This window comes from Tachyglossus aculeatus, chromosome 19 (genome assembly GCF_015852505.1).
Source record: "Tachyglossus aculeatus isolate mTacAcu1 chromosome 19, mTacAcu1.pri, whole genome shotgun sequence".
Lineage (NCBI taxonomy): Eukaryota > Metazoa > Chordata > Mammalia > Monotremata > Tachyglossidae > Tachyglossus > Tachyglossus aculeatus.
The window spans coordinates 14,590,227-14,612,187 of record NC_052084.1 but is presented as its reverse complement, the minus strand read 5'-3'; the positions used below and the strand labels follow the sequence as shown (position 1 = coordinate 14,612,187).

The 21,961-nt window shown below is 43.9% G+C and overlaps 1 long non-coding RNA gene across 1 annotated transcript in view; it reads left to right on the top strand.

The window, feature by feature from the left end:
- Positions 1-888: 888 nt before the first annotated feature.
- LOC119940997 overlaps positions 889-21,961 on the top strand; it is a 68,017-nt gene continuing 46,944 nt past the window's right edge. The window contains exon 1 of the long non-coding RNA XR_005455071.1: positions 889-946. This is a non-coding gene — a long non-coding RNA (uncharacterized LOC119940997). The remainder of the gene's footprint in view (positions 947-21,961) is intronic.

Sequence of the window (21,961 nt, the reverse complement as noted above, 5' to 3'; positions counted from 1 at the left end):
AAATTTGTAGTATCTTGAAACATCATCATCATCATCATCAATCGTATTTATTGAGCGCTTACTATGTGCAGAGCACTGTACTAAGCGCTTGGGAAGTACAAATTGGCATGACACAGTCATTGATTGCCCTTTCCGAGGGGTGGTCTCAGAACTTTTCCGGGGATTCCTGGCACTGGAAATCTGAAATAGGGTGGGTCTGGTCTGGCGCTGCTCTGGAATGGGTTTCCACTCTAGACTTGGGCAGTTCCTGCCCCAGAGGGGTTCCATTCCTGCTTCCCCTGAGATCCCAATTTGTTTGGGATTTGATTAAATATCAAGACTCTCAAAATGGAAATCACTGTCCACATAGTAAAACATCCCTTTAGACTGTAAGCTTGTTTTGGGCCGGGAATGTCTGTTTATCGTTATATTATACTCTCCCAAGGGCCTAGTAAAATACTCTGCATACGGTAAGCACTCAATAAATTGGATTGAATGAATCCATTGCGCTCAATAGTTTATTATAGTAAGGCAAATGTAGCATGGTGAAGGCGAAGGAATATTGAGTTAACAATCTATACTGGGTTCTGACACTGAATTTTTTTCTCCACTTTACCTCTCTGGACTTCTTTCAGGTTTTCCATCTGTAATCCCTCCCCATCCCCTTGGGATGTTGTGAGACAAATAAATTGGAATGTTTTCAGTCAATAATTAAAAGCAGCTTTTGTTTGCCTGAATGCAGGTATATATTACTCCTCTAAAATCTCTTAAGAATCTACAAATGTTTCTGGTGTGTTTAAATTTATTACGTGGCTGGTAAGTGCTCTGCATAAAAGTGCTTTATACTGTCTGTGGTGCTGGTGACGAAGATAATTTAAGAGATCCTTAGTATCTTTCTCTTTATTTACCCTTAGACGCTGACTCCAGAGGATATGCTGAAAAGCCAACCTGCATTATACAGTAACAGGTAACATTTTGTTTGTAAAATCTACCTGTTTAGATGCACTGTGGGAAAATAGTGTTAAAACAGAAATGCCAGAGCAATCTGAGGTGAGAAATGAAAGTACAAACAGTAAAGTAATATTTTGGTCATGGGGCCCCACAAGTGGGTTTTTGGGGACCCTTTCTCCTGAAAAATATTAATGCTAGCCAAAATTGTCATGTTGGTGGATCAGGAGAGTGAAATGGAATTCATTCTCAAGCAAATCAGTCAGTGGTATTTATTGAACATCTACTGTGTAGTAAACCGCAGTATGAATGGATACTATTGTTTGAGGCTTCCAACTTCAGTCTTTTCATCTACAAAATGGACTTGATGTAGTCATAAGTCTTTCTTCCTCACAAGATTGTTAGAAAAGTACCTCAGAGAGTTGCAAGCTGAATTCAGTCTTTCCACTAAAAAGTTTACTTTGGTGCAGTGCAGTTTTGATGCATTGGTAGCAGTAGCAGCAAGGATGATAAATTGCCAGTTTGTAGTTTTGGTCTTTTGGGGCATGTATGAAGGTATTTTGTTTAGTTTGGAAGTGCAGACTTTTTCCACTTTACTTTTTGTGACCAGTTAATATACTCAATTTCTCTTTAATTGTTCTCCACTCCATTATCTCTTGAAAGTGTACTCTGGCTACATCACTTATGCAATTTACCCAAAGGATGTTTTTTGGCATTAAACTTTGTAAATGTTTTCCTAATTCTCTCGGATGTTTTTATTCTGTGATTTTTATGTGGCTGTGAATTTGTAGAGCATATTTTACATAGAAATAATACAGAAGTGTAAATCTGATTATAATACACAAATTGCAGCTATTTATGTCTTTTGGTCAGTGCTAACTCTGTAGCAAGCACTGTACAAGGTCCTGAGGAAAGATTCAAGAATGTTTCCTCAGATACGGTCCCTTGGATCCTAGTGAGCCCACAGTATTAAGCACTCAGTACAGTGCTCTGCACATAGTAAGCGCTCAGTAAGTATGATTGAATGAATGAATGAATCTTAAAAGGGAGAACCAGGCCACAGACACACATGGAAAGAAGCAGTGGAGCAAATATAGCAAAAAACAGTAAATCGGCATCAATAATAGCAACAGTACCATCTTGCTTAATGGAACAGCGGTCAGGCTCCTCACCTCCCCTAGCAGTGCCATCCCTATTTTAACAATCACAACCTTTCTGCGTTCTTACTTAAGGAAGGGTCCCTTTTGCCCACCCCGCTCCTGGGATGGTGGTTAAGAAGTAGCATGGCTTAGTGGAAAGAGCACCTGCTTGGGAGTCAGAGGTTGTGGGTTCTAATCCCGGCTCTACCACATGTCATCTGTGTGATTTTGGGTAAGTCACTTGACTTCTCTGTGCTTCAGTTACCTCCTCTTTAAAATGGGAAAAAAAACTGAGCGCCCCACATGAGATGACGTGATTACCTTGTGCCTACCTTAGTGCTTAGAACAGTGCTTGGCACATAGTCAGTGCTTAACAAATACCATTGTTATTATTATTATTATGAGGAGGAGGAAACTCCTAAGGGAAGCCTGGGCAGCCCCAATTCCAGCTGACATTACACTACATGAGAGTTCCTTAGATATGGTCACCTGCCACTGAGGTTGCAACCTTTATCGTTTTCATACACTTTTAGAGAATGCATTTCTATCACTTTTAGTAATACCCAGGAATAAAGCAATCCTGCTCCTCCTCATCAGATAAAGTTAAAGGGGCATGGAAAGGGTAAGAGTCCTGTTTTCAGCTGCTCAGAACACTGAGGGTAGTTCACGACGCTTCTAGATTTTCGGGATTGAAAACAAATCATACCTGTCCTGTGTGCCTCCTTTCAGTGTTTTGTGTAGTTTAGGATATATGGAGTGTGGACGTTTTAATTACTGACAAAAATGAAACTGTGGATTTCAGTTGTCCACATGACATAATGTAATTAAGAGTTAGGGCTTTCAGTATTGCTGATTTTTACCTGGCTTTAGTTCTTTGAGGGAGATCCCAAATGAACCTCTCTCGATAGAGGCAATAAGGGGAATATAAATAGTATTCGGGGCTTGGTCAATACATTGTATTGACCTTCAATACACCTACAATACACCTTCTACAATCAGGTGTAGAAGGTTTAGACACTCTTTATTTATTTGCTTAATTGCTTCTACCACATAATTCCTCCTCTGCCTCCAATTTTTGAGGAGGAAACAAAAGATTTTTGTAAGCAGTGATAGCTGAGTGGCAGGTGTAGAAAAAAGAGAAGGGTCAGAATACAGATTCGGGTCTGGTCGGGTGGGGAGAAAAGGGTTAGTCTTCTAGACTGTGAGCCCACTGTTGGGTAGGGACTGTCTCTATATGTTGCCAACTTGTACTTCCCAAGCGCTTAGTACAGTGCTCTGCACACAGTAAGCGCTCAATAAATACGACTGATTGATTGATTGATTGAAGAAAAGGGTTAGGAAGGAGATAGCTGCAGATGGGGCTGGCTGTTGAGCCCACTGTTGAGTAGGGACCGTCTCTATATGTTCCCAACTTGTACTTCCCAAGCACTTAGTACAGTGCTCTGCACACAGTAAGCGCTCAATAAATATGATTGATTGATTGATTGATTCATCGAGGGCCTATTGTATGCAGCACTTCTCTTCCTTTTCAGCTCCTTGGTTTTTTTTTTTCCTGCTCCCCTTATTGCTAGACTCAATTCCCCACCTAATAGTCCCCAGTTTGGGGGTCACAAAAAGTTTGCAAAATGAGCCAATCATGTGAGTAAATATAATGGATAAGGGCCCATTTAGCTTTCCTGAATAGCTTTTCCCATACTCACTTGTAAAGAAAATGGAATAGAAAGCTAAATTGACCTCTAGTCTAGGTCCAGGACCTACTTCAGAGCTGGGATCAGAGGAGAGAGGGAACTTTGATTCTGTGGAGGTGAGAGAGGAGCAGGTTTACCGGGGTTAGTTTGAGAAAGGGCAGGTAACTGGCATGAAGAAAAAGGTTTGGCTCAGCTCAGTAACTGCCCTAATTTCACCCATTTCACTTTTTCACTTTGAGACGTGTGGTATGAAAAGCCTTTTCAGTTTCCCTTCTAACCTGTCTTGCTTCAGGGGGAGGAGCCTGGAATTCTATTTACAGGAAGGAAGAGAGCAAGGAAGCCCACTGAGCTAGGAAGACTAACCAAATGAATGCTTTTTTGATTATTCCGTTTAACTTGATTAAAACTGCCGTGCTCTAGGCAGTGCCACTTTGGCAAGTCAGCGGTTCAGCCCCGGCAAACTCCCCGTTAGCGGAACATGATTATGGCACTGTTGATTTGTAGAGAGACCTGAATTTCTGAATCCCTATGTTCTAACCAGGGTATAACTAACTAGCTTAGAGAAAGATTGTTATATTCTCCAGACCTGGTGTGCCTTCTAGGGTTTGAGATTAAGGGAAGATTGAGAAGTTTGTTTTTCTTGCTAAATAGCAGATCCTTAGGTTGGAAGAGACTTTGATAGATTATTTGTATGTGTTCTTGCCTCGAGGAAAGATCGCACTCAGAACATACCAGAAGGATTATTGTCTTCTTAAGGCCCTCCATGTCGGGAGATCGTACTTCCGCATCAGACACGTCGGCGGTGGCACGACTTTGCAGTCTTCCCGGTAGTGGACTAGTGCTGGCAGAGGCTTTGTGGCCACCCTAGCCATGCAGAACCCAGATCCTTTGGCAACCACCCCCTGGTTCACCCCAGCCGGGGCCCTCCGCCGCCCCTTCTCCACCAAGCTTCTCCACGGCAGCTCCTTCCCCGGCCCTCGAGTCGTTCAGCTGTCCCACTAGTTAGAAGCGTGCGGAGGAGTTTCTGGTAGTCGGCCAACATCTGCACTCTGATAATGCAGAAGATCTAATCTCAATTTCCCTTGCCGCCGTTCCTGTAAGGGCCCGATACAGATGAAGGAGAAGGTGGGCTTAGTAGAGAAGCAACCATGGCTTAGTGGCAAGAGCACGGGTTTGAGAGGCAGAGGACGTGGGTTCGAATCCTGGCTGCTTGCCTACTCTGTGACCTTGGGCAAGTCACTTAACTGCAGTCTGGTGAGGACAAGTTAAATGGCGGCAGTGCTGAGGTGGGGCGAGGGCAGAGAAGAAGAGGGAGAGAAGGCACCAGGGCAGCAGGAAAGGGAAGTTAATTGCTCAAGAGCACATTGTTTGCTAAGCACTTATATGTCTAATTTATTTTAATTAATATCTGTTTCTCCCTAGACTAGAAATTCCTCATGGGAAGGGAATGCAACTTTCATTCATTCTATACTCATTAGAGTTATTTATTTTGTTAATGATGTGCATATAGCTATAATTCTATTTGACACCTGTCTACATGTTTTGTTTTGTTGTCTGTCTCCCCCTTCTAGACTGTAAGCCCGTTGTTGGGTAGGGATTGTATCTATATGTTGCCGACTTGTTCTTCCCAAGCGCTTAGTACAGTGCTCTGCACACAGCGCTCAATAAATATGATCGAATGAATGAATTCATTCAGTCATATTTAGTGAACACTTACTGTGGGCAGAGCACTGTACTAAGTGCTGGGAAAGTACACTACAGCAATAAAGGGAGACAATCCTGCCCACAACAAGCTTACAGTATTGGGCAGGGAGAGGCAGACATCAATACAAATAAACAGACATCAATATAAATAAATAAAATTACTATTACACTGCACTCTCCCAAGTGCTTATTACAGTGCTCTGCAGACAGTAAGCTCTCATAAATAGTTGGTTGAAAGCACTACATTAGGCGGCATAGGAGGAGAGTACAGTAGAAACAGAAATAAAAGCAGCATGTCCTAGTGAGAAGAGCCCGAGGCTGGAAGTCAGAGGACCTGGGTTCTCATCCTGGCTCTGTCACTTCTCTGCCACTTCTCTGCTGTATGACCATGGGCCAGTCTCCGTGCCTCAGTTACTTCATCTGTAAAATGAGGATTAAATCCTCCTCCCTCCGACTTTGTCTTTGAGCCCCAGGTGGGACAGGACTGTGTCCAATCTGATGATCTTGTATCTACCCCAGCACTTAGTATAATGCCTGACACACAGAAAGCACTTAACAAATACCATTAAAAAAAAAAAAGAACAGTAAGAGAAGCCTTGGGCAAGTCATCTAACTTCTCTGGGTCTCAGTTTCCTTATCTGTAAAATGGGGACTAAATGCCTGTCCTCTACCCTCCTTAGACTGTGAGTCCACATAGGAGAGAGACTATATCCATCCTGATTATCTTGTATCTACCCCAGCCCTTACTACAGTGCCTGGCACATAGTTAACAAATAACAATTATTGGTAGTTATTGTGGAATTTCATTTGCCTTTTACCTGCCCCTCTCTTTCCACCTTTCCTTTCCTTCTTTCCTCCTCCTCCTCCTGTCCCTCCTTTCTCGTCATTCTTCTCCTGCTTCTTAACCTCCTTTCCCCCCTCCTCTTTCCCCCTTTCACCCCCTAATAGTTGTATTGAAAACCTGGTGCACACACACCTAATTGTAGGGAACTGTAGGAGAGGAAAGGAAATCGCCTTCTTCATTGTGCTGCCTTTGCAGTCCAGTGGTGGCATTATTTGGTTTAGCATGAAAGGAAGCCACACACCACACAGATAATTATACATTCATTGATTTCCCTCCTCTTCCCCACATACTGCCCCACAGACATAGACCTTTCCCCTTAGGCTTATTGACCAGCTCTCACACTCTCACCTCCCCGCAAACACATACCCATTCCTCCTGAAACAGTCATGATGCACATGTGCTTATATACATATACTGGTACATAAGCACCCATGTGGGATCCCAAAGCAACATGCTCACAAACCAAGAAGAAACAATCACATAGTTCATCTATGTTGCCACCGACCCCTTGCCCACATCCTCCCTCTGGCCTGTGACAGTCCATCACGGTCCTCTCTTTCAAAACCCTCCTAAAATCACATTGCTTCCAAGCAAGCTTCCTTGACTAAGCCCTCATTTCCCTTACACTCTCTCCCTTCTGCATCACCTAAGCACTTGAATCCATCCCCTCTAATCACTTGACATTTGCCCCACATTCAGGCCCAGAGCACTTTTGTGCATCCTTAGTCTATTATAGTGTGTCTCTCCCACTCCATTGTATTGTCCTCTCTCAAGCACTTGGTACAGTGCTGTGCACACAGTACGTGCTCAGTAAATTTATTGATTAATTGACTGAAAGTTGACAGATACACCCAAGGACACACGCGCACACACACACACTCATAGATAGAAGGGCAAGAGAGGAAAAAAAGAGCACCAGGAAACAATACAGAGGAAGAGAAAATAGAAAGGTTGAGAGAATGAGATGGGCATAGTCTGTTTACTCCAAGATTGGACACTGCCACAAATTCCAGGTCTACGTTTGGGGCTTGGGTTTTGGAACCAGTGTTTGTGTTTTACGGTCATTTCATGTCTGCCGTGTGACCTTGGGCCAGTCACTTAACTTCTCTGAGCCTCAGTTACCTCATCTGGAAAATGGGGGTGGTGACTGTGAGCCCCCCCGTGCAGGACAACCTGATCACCTTGTATCCCCCTGGCGCTTGGAGCATTGCTTTGCACATGGTAAGCGCTTGACAAATGCCATTATTATTATTTCATTATTATAACTTCATTATAAATTATAATGAATTATAAATTCATTGTAAATTATCATAAATTCAATTATTATAAATATAATTTATTATTATTCCCTTCCTTCCTCTCCCCCTCGTCCCCCTCTCTGTCCCCCCCATCTTACCTCCTTCCCTTCCCCACAGCACCTGTATATATGTACATATGTTTGTGCATATTACTCTATTTTATTTGTACATATCTATTCTATTTATTTTATTTTGTTAGTATGTTTGGTTTTGTTCTCTGTCTCCCCCTTTTAGACTGTGAGCCCACTGTTGGGTAGGGACTGTCTCTATATATTGCCAATTTGTACTTCCCAAGCACTTAGTACAGTGCTCTGCACATAGTAAGCGCTCAATAAATACGATTGATGATGATGATGATGATTTCAGTTCAGTTCAACTCAAGATGTTATTTTGCAAATGATACTTTCAGGCCTCCTACATTGGCTTTCAAGAGGCCTAAACTTATCATTAGTGGTATGATATTAGTGAAACTTAGAATGCGTGGCCCAATTTGGGCCTTTATCAGCTTGGCCGGAGTCCTGCTGTTTAAGCAGTCGTGGAATCCACCTTGTCAGTCGCAACATGGCGTGAGTGTTGTTTCCTATTAGGTGCAGAGTGGTGGCTCTCATTTGGCAGGATCAGGGATGTAAGTTAGTATCAAGAAGAGCTCTTCCTGACTTGTATGTGCCTGGAGACCCTTGAAATGGGTGACTGATTTCAGAGGAGCTCTCCTGCCCTGGCATGCTTTAAAAATAGGATAGTGATGGATCTGCCTGAGATGATTTAAGGCCCAGAACTATCCCGAAGGCAGGTTTGTGGACAACATGACCTCAGGGGTTACTTTTGCAGCTTGAAGATTTTAATTTTTATTCAGGTGCTGTGACTGCGTTTATGAGATGTCCGGGCTCTTTCTTGTTGCCGTTCCACGTGGAGTCTTCCGGTGTGCATTTTATTACATTTTGCACCGATGCAGTCCTTTAGCAGTCAGTTGGGAATATCAGTCTCTTTTTGTCTCACATGCTTCATAAATGATTCATGAAAGGAATCAATACAGCATATTTCTGTTCCAGATCTAATATGATCTAATATGTGCTTGACCCTAATAGGATTATGTGAATCTAATATAATTTTCCTCTAAAACACAAATACTGCACCGCTTTTAATTGTGGGGACTGAATTCAATTATTCATTGAAAATTAGATTCTCAGAAAACTTAATTTTGATCTGTATTGCAAGCCATCTAGGCCCTGGGCAATTAAAATAAATAAATAAAACAAATCAATGCCCTTATAGTTTCCCTCGGCCATTTTTACCGTAAAAATAATCAAGGACATATATCAACTTCTCACCAAAAAATACTGACATAAATGTAAAGGTACATGAGACAAAAGAAGAAATCCAGTTTGATCCTTTGAGGTGGTTCTCTTGCTCAGAACTGTTATCTTCTGAAGGGCCCAAATTCAAGGTGTGTCTTCACCTGGGTTCGAATCAACCTTCCGGAATTGGAAGGGACTGATCAGTGTCTAGATAAATCTTCTTCTTGGTGCCTAGTGCCCAAGAATCCGACCGTGGGATCTTGTTTCCAGACGAGATTCCAAAACAACTGGTTTGGCTCAAGCAGGCAGCCAGGGAGTATGAGTTGGATGAGAGGAAGAGTTGCAGAGTCTGCTTTGATCTCCCTGTAGAAGAGCCCTTCAAGGACCAGGCCCGGTTTGTGATTCCTGAGTCTCACGGGGTCAGCCAGACACCTTTCCTGAAATTGGTCAAATTTCAGTGGGCTTGAATGAGTCCCCTCTGAGTACCCCCCAAATTTGGGAAGGAGTAGCCTTCCACCGCACCGAGCACGTGGCTGAACATGAAGAATGATTTTGCATATATGGCAGGATACTGGGACGTTAACTCTCAGCAGCAAACGGAAACCCCATTGTGAGTGTGTGAAACGATCACAGGTGTAGGGCGGAACTCTCCTGCTGAAAATGGGGTTTTCTCAGTCCGTAGTATTCACTGAGTGCCTATTGGGTACCACTTTCTCTCATAAGCGCTTGGAAGAATACAATAGAATTAGTAGACATTTTCCCTTTCTCAGGGGGAGACAAGTAGGAGAAAGATGGAAAAGGGTGTGTGAACATGAGTTAGTGCTTAAGTAATAGAAGTGTAAGATAGGTGCTTCAGTGACATTTGGGGAGATATAAGCGGAGGAGGTGAGAAGTTTGGGAAGGCCTCTGGAGGAGATGTGATTTCAGGAGGGCTTTGACGATAGGGAGAACTGTAGTCTGTTGGGTTTTAAGGGGGAGAGAGGTTCATACATGGGGAAGAGCATGAGGAGGAGGTTGGCAGCAGTAGAGGCAAGAACGCGGCACAGTGAGTAGGTTGGCTTGAGAGGAAGAAAGCATGTGTGCTGGAGATGGAGTGGGAGAATCGAGTGGATAAGTGAGAGGTAGAGAGCTGATTGAGTGCCTTGAAGCCAGTAGTCGGGGTGTCCGCTTGATATGGGGAGGAGTGGATTTTTGAGGAGTAGAGAGAAGTGTGCAGAACGACATTTTTGGAAAAAGGAGTAGAGCATCAGAGTGATGTGTGGACTGGAGAGGGGCGAGACTGGCAGCAGGGAGGTCTGCGAGAAGGCACTTGGAGTAGTCGAGTCAGAATGTGACAGGGGCCTTGGCCAGCGTGGTGGCCGTTTGGATTTAGAGGAATGGAAATGCTGAGGAGGAAAAACCGACGTGCTTTGGGGACGGATTGAATATGGGTGTTGAATGAGAGGGAGGGGTCCAGGAGAGGGCCAGTGTTGCAGGTCTCAGAGATACAGAGGGCGGTTGTTTTGTGAACTCTACTGGGAAAGTTAGATGGAGCACAGAATGCGGGAGGGAAGATGAGGCGTTCAGTTTGGGGCATATCGAGCTTGGGGTGCTGGCAAGTCATGCTTATAAAGGAATCTTGGAGGCGGGAGGAAATGTGAGATTGCCGAGAAGGAGAGAGGTCAGGACTAGCGAGGTAGATGGGGGAGTTAGGAGTCACCTCTGTTGAGTTGATAGTTGAAGCAAAGCCCTGGGAGAGGATCAATCAATCAGTGGTATTTATTGAGCACTTACTGTGTGCTGAACACTCTACTAAGTGCTTGAGGGGCTATGAACTCCCCAAGGGACTGAGTATTGAGTGGGACCCAGAAGATGTCAACGATCTTGGTAGAAACTAGCACCTCTGGTGAAAATCCATCTCTTTTAAGGAGTTGGTGAGGACAGGGAATAGAAATAGGAATAGAAAGAGAAGGTGAACTTCACTTGATTCTTCATGTAGCCTGTTCTTTCTGGCGCGTGGAGATCCTTCATGTGGGCGAGTGGGTAGGGTGGGGTGGGAAAGCAGCCACATATCTATTCTATTTATTTTATTTTGGTAGTATGTTTGGTTTTGTTCTCCGTCTCCCCCTTTTAGACTGTGAGCCCACTGTTGGGTAGGGACTGTCTCTAGATGTTGCCAACTTGGACTTCCCAAGCGCTTAGTACAGTGCTCTGCACACAGTAAGCGCTCAATAAATACGATTGATTGATTGATTTGATCAATAACTAGGGTGGCCCTTGTGGATACCATGTTCTGGCCAGCACATGCAGTTTGCCGGGCACACTGAAACTTGGGTGACATCCCGCGCGCTAGTTGTGGCAGTTCCTCCAAGGCCCCCCGCAAGACTTTAAGCATTTCTCCAGAGTCGGAGGCTGGGAACTCCTGACACCCTCCCTCCCTTCCCCACACACTCATTTCAGAGCCTTTGAATTCCCCTCCCAGGCGTCCCTTCTGAGCTGCAGAACTTGGCAGTGGAAGCTAAAGCAGGAGGTTGGGTGTTTCAAGTAAAACTGTCCTGGATGGGGACAGTCGAATACATGACAACTGGCCATTTTATCCACCGTTCTTGCTTTTTGCCAGTGTGTCCGCCGCAGGGATGAATAGTTGCAGGAGGGGAGCCTCTTGAAATTTGAGCTTATTATGCTATTTATTAAGTGCTTACTATGTGCGAGGCACTGTACTAAGTGCTGGGGTGTATACAAGCAAATTAGCTTGTACACAGTACTTGTCCCACGTGGGACTCGCACTCCATCCCCATGTTACAGATGAGGTAATTGAGGCCTAGAGAAGTGAAGTAACTTGCCCAAGGTCACACAGCCAACAAGTGGCAGAGGCAGGATTAGAATCCATGACCTTCTGACTCTCAGGCCTGTGCTGCCGGGCATTGGGGATAACCAGGAAAGAGGTTGCCCCCTTGGGAGGGTGTCTTCATGACCGATTCAAATTCTCTCTTGCTCTGAAACATAAAACCAGGACACAAGTGAGAGGGATGTGGGAAACTAAGGCTAGAGGACCAGTTTAATCCAAAAACCATATGTATCTTAGCCAAGTTTTATTATTCATCACTTTATTAAAAAGTAGATTTCAATTTCCTTGTCTCCTTCTGCTCATAGGGGTGAGAGTCAATGAAAAGACCTCAAAGTAGCCAACAGGAAAAGAAGGAAACCAGGGGCCTGGATAATCTACGGAGTCAGTGGAACTCAGATCGAATTTGCCTTTTGTCAAAACACGGGATACAGTTCTTAGCTACTCCCTGGTTGTACTCTCCCATAGGACTCGCTCATAAGGCAAAAGCGAAGAGACTGCACTTTGACATAATCCAATCCGTATTGATTCAGCCATCAGAAAGCCTCCAGAGACACGGCACATTATTCCCAGGCAGTGGAAGGGCAGCTGGAGAAGGCTTCTGAAGCTTTAGGATTGACTGTCTCTGGAGCATGCTTTTTTGGTTGGGCAACTTAACTTCCCTGTGCCTCAGTTACCTCATCTGTAAAAGACTGAGCCCCATGTGGGACAACCTGATTACCTTGTATCTACCCCAGTGCTTAGAACAGTGCTTGGCGCATAGTAAGCACTTAACAAATACCATCATTATTATTATTAAGAGGAGGAGGCCACAGTGCCCCTGCCCCCATTGGCCCCTGTGAAATTGGTAATGGAGAATTAGGCACAGTTAGGTTTTCAGATGAGAGAAGCTTTCACTGGAGATGAGGCCAGTGTGCTTAATAAATAAAATTAAGCTTTATAAATAAAATTCCAAAATAATGCAGGCCCCAAGAACTCTTTTAAAGACTCTTTATTGAGGAGGCCACACTGCCCCTGCCCCCATTGGCCCTGTGAAATTGGTAATGGAGAATTAGGTGCAGTTAGGTTTTCAGATGAGAGAAGCTTTCACTGGAGATGAAGCCAGAGTGCTTAATAAATAAAATTAAGCTTTATAAATAAAATTCCAAAATAAAGCAGGCCCCAAGAAACTCTTTTAAAGACTATTTATTGAGGAGGCCACACTGCCCCTACCCCCATTGACCCCTGTGAAATTGGTAATGGAGAATTAGCTGCAGTTAGGTTTTCAGATGAGAGAAGCTTCCACTGGAGATGAGGCCAGTGTGCTTAATAAATAAAATTAAGCTTTATAAATAAAATTCCAAAATAAAGCAGGCCCCAAGAACTCTTTTAAAGACTATTTATTGAGGAGGCCACACTGCCCCTGCCCCCATTGGCCCCTGTGAAATTGGTAATGGAGAATTAGGCGCAGTTAGGTTTTCAGATGAGAGAAGCTTCCACTGGAGATGAAGCCAGTGTGCTTAATAAATAAAATTAAGCTTTATAAATAAAATTCCAAAATAATGCAGGCCCCAAGAACTCTTTTAAAGACTATTTATTGAGGAGGCCACACTGCCCCTACCCCCATTGGCCCCTGTGAAATTGGTAATGGAGAATTAGCTGCAGTTAGGTTTTCAGATGAGTGAAGCTTTCACTGGAGATGAAGCCAGAGTGCTTAATAAATAAAATTAAGCTTTATAAATAAAATTCCAAAATAAAGCAGGCCCCAAGAACTCTTTTAAAGACTATTTATTGAGGAGGCCACACTGCCCCTGCCCCCATTGGCCCCTGTGAAATTGGTAATGGAGAATTAGGTGCAGTTAGGTTTTCAGATGAGAGAAGCTTTCACTGGAGATGAGGCCAGTGTGCTTAATAAATGAAATTAAGCTTTATAAATAAAATTCCAAAATAATGCAGGCCCCAAGAACTCTTTTAAAGACTATTTATTGAGGAGGCCACACTGCCCCTACCCCCATTGGCCCCTGTGAAATTGGTAATGGAGAATTAGCTGCAGTTAGGTTTTCAGATGAGTGAAGCTTTCACTGGAGATGAAGCCAGAGTGCTTAATAAATAAAATTAAGCTTTATAAATAAAATTCCAAAATAAAGCAGGCCCCAAGAAACTCTTTTAAAGACTATTTATTGAGGAGGCCACACTGCCCCTACCCCCATTGACCCCTGTGAAATTGGTAATGGAGAATTAGCTGCAGTTAGGTTTTCAGATGAGAGAAGCTTCCACTGGAGATGAAGCCAGTGTGCTTAATAAATAAAATTAAGCTTTATAAATAAAATTCCAAAATAATGCAGGCCCCAAGAACTCTTTTAAAGACTATTTTTTGAGGAGGCCACGCTGCCCCTACCCCCATTGGCCCCTGTGAAATTGGTAATGGAGAATTAGCTGCAGTTAGGTTTTCAGATGAGAGAAGCTTCCACTGGAGATGAAGCCAGTGTGCTTAATAAATAAAATTAAGCTTTATAAATAAAATTCCAAAATAAAGCAGGCCCCAAGAAACTCTTTTAAAGACTATTTATTGAGGAGGCCACACTGCCCCTACTCCCATTGGCCCCTGTGAAATTGGTAATGGAGAATTGCTGCAGTTAGGTTTTCAGATGAGAGAAGCTTCCACTGGAGATGAAGCCAGTGTGCTTAAATAAATAAAATTAAGCTTTATAAATAAAATTCCAAAATAATGCAGGCCCCAAGAACTCTTTTGAAGACTATTTATTGAGGAGTAACCAATAGGACGGGTGTCCTCAAACTTGGTCGTGCATTTTAGTGCACTAATATAGGGTTTTCTTTTTGCTTTCTTTCTTTTGTCTCTTGACTTTGGGCCCTCAGCTGGTGCCACATTGGCAACTGCTGGGCTCCCAGTCACTTGTATTTTTTTTGAACACTGACTATGAGCATGGTGCCAAGTGCTTGACAACAGAATTAGCGGGTATGTTCTCTGCTCATAATGAGCTTACAGTCTAGAAGGGGAGGTAGACATTAATATGAATAAATAAGTAATTTATAGTATATATGTACATAAGTTCTGTGGGGTTGGGGGCGGGCCAGAGGTCACAGTCTCACTCATGTTTCAATTTCTGTGCTTGGAGCAGACCCCCTTCTGCACCTGAGAATTGCAGGTTTTCTGTACCTTTCCTTTTTCATAGTTTTAACTGGAAGGACATTACCCGAAAGCGGCCCTGTCTGCCTCTGATGACCATATAGCCCAGGCACGCTCTGACCTGCCTTTTCCATAAAATACGCACACCCAGCTGGTCCCTGGGGACAACTTGGGGGAGAGTCAGGGGGAGAGGGTTTGAAGGAATGGGTGAAACAGGTGGAGGTGGGGAAGGAGGGAAGGAGTAGTGACAACTTTTCTTAACTTCTGCAGTGCCAGAACAACTTTGGCCAGAAACTTGTGAGTGGATTATCACCTTTGCGAATTAGTCATCCAGGAATTTTAAGGTATAGGCAGCCATTGGTGCCACTAGCTGTTGTAGCTGTTGCAGAGACCACCGAACCATTGGAATAGCTGGGGGGAGACCAGCAATCATCCTCTGTCTGTGACCCTGGTGCTGGAGGGAAACGACATTTGCTCTCCGCTTACCATTTCCACGTTGGAAATGTAATCTGAGAGCCTTCTTTGTCCTTAGTGTAAAGTTGCTTGATGCTTAGTTTAATGATGGCAGTGACATACTCCCAATTAAAAACCTCTGTTGGAATGGCTTGGGGAGAAGTTACATGGACTTTTGGAGGTGGGAGTGATAATTTAAATGAGTTTTAAGAGGAGAATGTGAAAGACATTGCAAAGCTCATTAAACGCAATTAAGACCTTACAGAGATGGCTCTGTGGATGAGCTTTTGAGCTTGAACTTGTATGTACCCCAGCACTTAGAACAGTGCTCGACCCATAGTGAGCGTTAGACTATTTTAGAGGGAAGTTCTTGTGCTCTTCCTAAATTCATCGCCTGCAGTAGGAACTAACATCATTACTACTGTTACTAATATAGTTGGTTTAGATTGATTCTTTAAGAACTTCTTAATGACCATTTTAAGATTAAAGATGGTAACCACAGTGCTTTAAAGCCCTCTTCGGTGGTAGCAAGGGTGATTTTATTTTCCTCGAGAGCAGGAGTTAGTTCTTTTACTTTGGTTGTATGTTCCCCAGGTCTCCTCCTGGACCTTCCTCTGCACTTCTTCCCTCCCAGCCTCTGAAAATCTGCAAAGATGCCAAAAGGGAAGCAAACTGGCTTTGTTTGGTAGCCCATAGAGGGTGAAGAAGTGATTGAAGGGAAAGAGGCAGGGGGATGGGAAAAGCCAGTGAGGGTTAATTATGGATTACTCCAGATTGGTTTCCTTATCCGGAATAGATCAGATTTTCACACTTACCATTTAAGTGTGATTTCAGAATAGTTGTCCGCTCTGTCTTTTGACCTACTGTTTCTCAAAGCAGTATCCATAATGATCTTTGAGATGGCAACTGAAAGCTAATTCTGGATTACTCCAAATTGGTTTCCTCATCCGGAAAAGATCAGAAGAGACTTTACCATTCAAATGTGATTTCAGAGTAGTTGTCCACTCCTCTTTTGACCTACTGTTTCTCAAAGCAGTATCTGCAGAGATCCTTGAGATGGCAACCAGCCCCAAGCAGTAGCACCTCTGATCTTGGACTCTAGGTCAATCTGGCTCTTAGATCGCACCCTCAGTTGGCTTGGGGAAATCTCTGAAATTGTTTTAAATAAGAAAGAGTAACTCAAGTTACTCCGCTCTTTTCTGTGTCCGGAACAAAACTGAAAAGATTTACCATCCCTACTAGTGTGGGTATAGTGAGGAAACTTATTAAATAATCTCACTGTGATGATACCAGCTTTCTCTGTTAGCTCTAGTATAATAATAATAATAATGATAATGGCATTTGTTAAGTGCTTACTATGTGCAAAGCACTGTTCTAAGCACTGGGGGGGATACAAGGTGATCAGGTTATCCCCCACATGGGACAGGAACTGTGTCCAACCTGATTATCTTATATAATAATAATAATAATGATGGCATTTGTTAAGCGCTTAATATGTGCAAAGCACTGTTCTGAGCACTGGGGGGATACAAGGTGATCAGGTTATCCCCCACATGGGACAGGAACTGTGTCCAACCTGATTATCTTATATAATAATAATAATAATGATGGCATTTGTTAAGCGCTTACTATGTGCAAAGCACTGTTCTAAGCCCTGGGGGGGATACAAGGTGATCAGGTTGTCCCATGGGGGGCTCACAGTCTTAATCCCCATTTTACAGATGAGAGAACTGAGGCTCAGAGAAGTGAAGTGACTTGCCCAGAGTCACCCAGCTGACAAGTGGCGGAGCAGGGATTAGAACCCATGACCTCTGGCTCCCAAGCCTGGGCTCTTTCCACTGAGCCATGCTGCTTCTCTGTATCTGGAGGCAAAAACAGGTTAGAGGTGTGAAGAATTACACGGAATCGTTATTCAGTCTTGAAATGAAGGCACATTCTGGCTTTAAACAAACTGACTAATTTCAGGAAACCGTGCAGGTATGAAATGGAGGTTCAGTTGTGACTTCTGGCTCCTGTGTCATTTCTAATTTTGACTATCATATCGTTATTTGACCTTGAGCCACAGAACCCTCCATCTCGGAGTCCTTTGGGTATATGAGATTGTTGTGGTTTAGATGGGGAGGGTGGAAAAGGTGAAGTCCCTGGCCTCAGAGAGATTCTCACCTAGAGGAAAAGCGTTGTGTTTGTGATTAACAGAAAGTCTACGATGGTGGTAGTGATGATGACAAAGGCATCACCTCATAAACAGTAGCCAAGCCCCAGCCCAGTTGTAAAGTCTTTAGGCCCCAAAGCCCGCAGGAAAGAATTGGTTCTTGTACCATTGCATAGTGCAACTTACCTTGCCTGTCAGTGGGTGTAGTAAATGGGCACAATCCACTTATATGGCCAGTTGTGGCTCATGACCAGAAGGCGGTTGTCAGTATAGCCAGTGCGGCCTTATTTAAACATCCACTGTCCAGAGATCAATTTAGAAAATCGAAAGAAAAGTGCATATAATGAAAAACAAGACAAAATGGGCAAGTGACTACCAAAGAGAAGTAAAACCCATTTCGTTTGATTGTTACCTCAACTAGCCTCAGGCTCAGTTAGATTGGATAATTGGGTGAATGGTAAATGGGAAAGGCATCAACATAAGTAGAGCACAGATAGGTAGGTGTGGAGGTGAAGAGATTAAAAAGAGTAGATTGAAGTTTATTCTAGAACCCAATAAATGTCCTTGGGCCCTGAAAATAGAGCATGGGAATAACCAAAGGACTGCAAGAGTCAAGGGCCCTAGTGTGTCTTCTGGAAAGAAAGCACAGTTAAATACTTAGTGATTCAGGAGAGAGATGCTAAAGGTTCCAGGGTCATTTTGGCCCTCAGTGTGGGGTCAGGAGACTTTTTCTCTTCCCCCACCTTTGAACAACAAAAGCTCCCCCATCTTCAAGTTTGAAGAGGCTGCAGTACATAAGTACGTATATGTAATTTAATGTCTGTGCCCCCCTCTAGACTGTAAGCTTGTTGTGGGCAGGGCATGTGCCAGTTTATTGTTACATTATACTCTCCTAAGCTCTTAGTGCAGTGTTCTGCACACAGTAAATGCTCAGTAAATATGGTTGAATATTTGTTGAATGCTTACTATGTGCAGAGAACTGTACTAAGCGCTTGGAAGAGTACAATACAACAGAATTAGTGGACCCAATCAAGAAGCTAAATGTGATATCCGTGGCAGGCCAAAGTCTTGCCGCCTAGGAGAATTTTGGACGTTACCCTAATGTTATGGTTTGGTTAAGAATATGATGCCATGTTCCCCACTAAATGCCAGGATGGCCAGGGAGCTCTTACGAGTCACTTAACTTCAATGTGAGAAACACACCTTTAGGTGTTTCTAGTGACAGAATAAAATTGCCCCTCATAACAGAGCTACTAGGCCTGGCTGTTCCAGGATCTCAGAAAGGAAATTGGTTTGGCAGGCACGGTTGTGAGGATCTGAGGCAGAGAGGGCCCTTTGAGGGAAAGCAGCATAAGGGGAAAGACTAAGTCTCTGCTCTGTAAACTCATTGGCTTGGCTCTCACACATGCTGTTGGTATTTCCTTCTAAAATGGGCTCATTTGTTATGGAGAAATAGAGACTCCCCAGAGGGCTGCTTAGCCAGGATTAATCAGACATGGCTGAGAGCTACCTGCCCTTTTTAGTGCCCCGTAAATGCTCAGAAAAATCTAGCCTTCATTGCATTTTACTTCCATTTCAATGCCCCTAGGCAGTTCTCTGCCCCAAAACACATAGCTTGGACCACCAGATTGGGAGTTGGGGGTTCCCCACTTAGTCTTACTGTGTCACACATTTGGCTAGGTCGTGACTCTTGGCTCAATTCCCTTTCTATAAAATGGAGATGTTCAGTTCTGTCACTGCCTTTCTCCCAGGAATCCTGTGAGGAAAAGATGCGATAGTTCTTCTATTTCGTTACAGGGTTTTGCCATCTTTTAAGAAACAGAGGTCTCTGGGTTTCCACTTAAGTTGCTCCCTTCTTGGGGCCCGCTCCCTTCTCTCCCACCCTCCAGATGCTCCTCAATCAACACAGCCAGGTTCTGGAGCAGAAACTGAGGGGCAGAGCATCAATAGCCAAACACGTAGGAAGAGAAACTGCTGCTGCAGCCACCATGTCCCCGGATTCGTGCTTCTAAGGTCAATTTTAGCACTTGTGCCCATGGATTCTGTTTAATGCAGTGAGGACTGTGCATGTGCACCAGGAGTTTTTAGCCAGTCTGCATCCGCTAGTAGTAGTATTATTTATTAAGCACTTACTGTGTGCACAGCACTGTACTAAGCTCTGGAAGAGCATAAACAGGTAGATGTAGTCCTTATCCCTCGGTGGTGGTGGTGGTGGGGGTACTCACAATCTAAAAGTTTAAGTGGGGAGAGGGGATTGGAGACAGATACATCAGGAGTGATGAAACATTAAAACACAACCCAAACAAACACACAAAAGAGGCTCAAAGTCTCAGTGGGTACGTAGGGTCCCAGGACCTGAGGGCCCCAGGACCGAAAGGGTTGGAAGAGAGTGAGTTTGGGGTAGGGGGTTATCTGTGAATTCATCTTAGAGTTCATGGTAGAGGTCATCGAAGCATTTATTGAGCATTAACTTCATTCATTCACTCATTCAATTGTATTTATTGAGCACTGACTGTGTGCAGAGCACTGTACTAAGCGCTTGGGAAGTCCAAGTTGACAGCATATAGAGACGGTCCCTACCCAACAACGGGCTCACAGTCTAGAAGGGGGAGACAGACAACAAAACATGTGGACAGGTGTCAGGTCATCAGAATAAATAAAAATAAAGCTAGGTGCACATTATTAACAAAATAAATAGAATAGTATTAACTATGAGCAGAACATTGTGCACTATGCACTGGGATGTATAGTAGGAGGCAAATGGGTGCAAATTGCCGTACTAGGCAAAATAGTTAAAGCTTCGTACAAATGATAAAAATTTAGACATGCTTGCTGCAAGGGTTTGAGGGTTGAGGGGCTTATGAGATAGAAAGCCCAGGAAGTGGGCAATTAATTGGGGAAGGCCTCTTGCTTAAGGGGGCTTTTGGAGGGAGGGAGGGAGGGAGGGAAATGGTTTGGCGGAGTAGAGTGAGAAGGGAGTAGAGTGAGAAGGGAATTCTGCATGGTGGGGGGGAAACAGTAGTAGGGTCAGAACAGGGAGAGTCACAAGCAAGGTAAAGTGAGGCAATAAACGAGGAAGGAGCAAAGAGGGTGAGCTGGGGGTAGTGAGAGAAGAGAGTGTGTGTGTGTGTGTTTATAGATAGATATATTTAGAGAGAGAGAGTGAGGACGCTGAAGCAACAAGGTGTAATGGATAGAGTCAGGAGCTGAGAGTCAGAAGGTCATAGGTTCTAAATCTGGCTCCCCCGCTTGTCTGCGCTTTGTGACCTTGGACTAGTCACTTCACTCCTCTCTGCGTCAGGCACCTCATCTGTAAAATAGGGATTAATCAATCAATAATATTTATTTAGCAGCGTGAGAAGCAACGTGGCTCAGTGGAAAGAGCACGGGCTTTGGAGTCAGAGGTCATGGGTTCAAATCCCGGCTCTGCCAGTTGTCACCTGTGTGACTTTGGGCAAGTCATTTAACTTCTCTGTGCCTCGGTTACCTCGTCTGTAAAATGGGGATTAAGACTGTGAGCCCCACGTGGGACAACCTGATCACCTTGTAACCTCTCTAGCACTTAGAACAGTGCTTTGCACAAAGTAAATAAATGTCATTATTATTATTATTATTATTATTATTATTATTATTAGCACTTACTATTTGCAGAGCACTGTGCTGAGTGCTCGGGAGAGTACAGTACAAGAGGATTAACAGGCACGTTCCCCACCCATAATGAAATCACAGTCTAGAGGATTAAGAACATATGTTGCCAATTTGTACTTCCCAAGCGCTTAGTACAGTGCTGTGCACTTAGTAAGCGCTCAATAAATACAATTGATTGATTGATTGATGAGTCCCAAGTGGGACATGGACCCTCTCCAACCTGATTGTCTTGAATCTACCCCAGCGCGTAAAACAGTGCCTGGCACATAATAAACGCTTAACAAATACCATTGTAAAAAAAGGTAGCTACGGTCATTCAAGAGCATGACCCACGAGTCACTCGTTTGTGGGTTGTTGTGTAGTCCTTGTTGCTGGAAGGTGGCTTTTGGGAGTGTAATAATAATAATGATAGCATTTATTAAGCGCTTACTATGTGCAAAGCACTGTTCTACGCGCTGGAGTGTAGGCCAAAGCCCTTCCTCTATGTGGCTACCACCTAGGTATTTGGGTCTTACTGTCCATCCATGGCCACCTTAAGCTGTGAACCTTAAGGCCGTAAAGAGATAGTCTTGGGAAAGGTGAGTTAAATCCCCTATCTGGCCTCTGTGGGCACGGTTGACTCCTGGCATTGCCACCGTTTTGTCTCCCCGATGTCCAAATGTGTCATTTGCTGGCTGGCCCCTTTCCAAAGCTAGGTTCAGAACAGTTGGCAAACAGTGAAAAGATCGATTTTCAAGGGAGAACTCCCTTTTCCTCAATTCTCATTGCTTAACCAAAGCTGATTCCGAAAGTCCGAAGGCTTGGACCGCCTATTCTGCCCCTTCCCTCTTCAGCGTTATCCCTGTGGTTATCTAATTTCGGT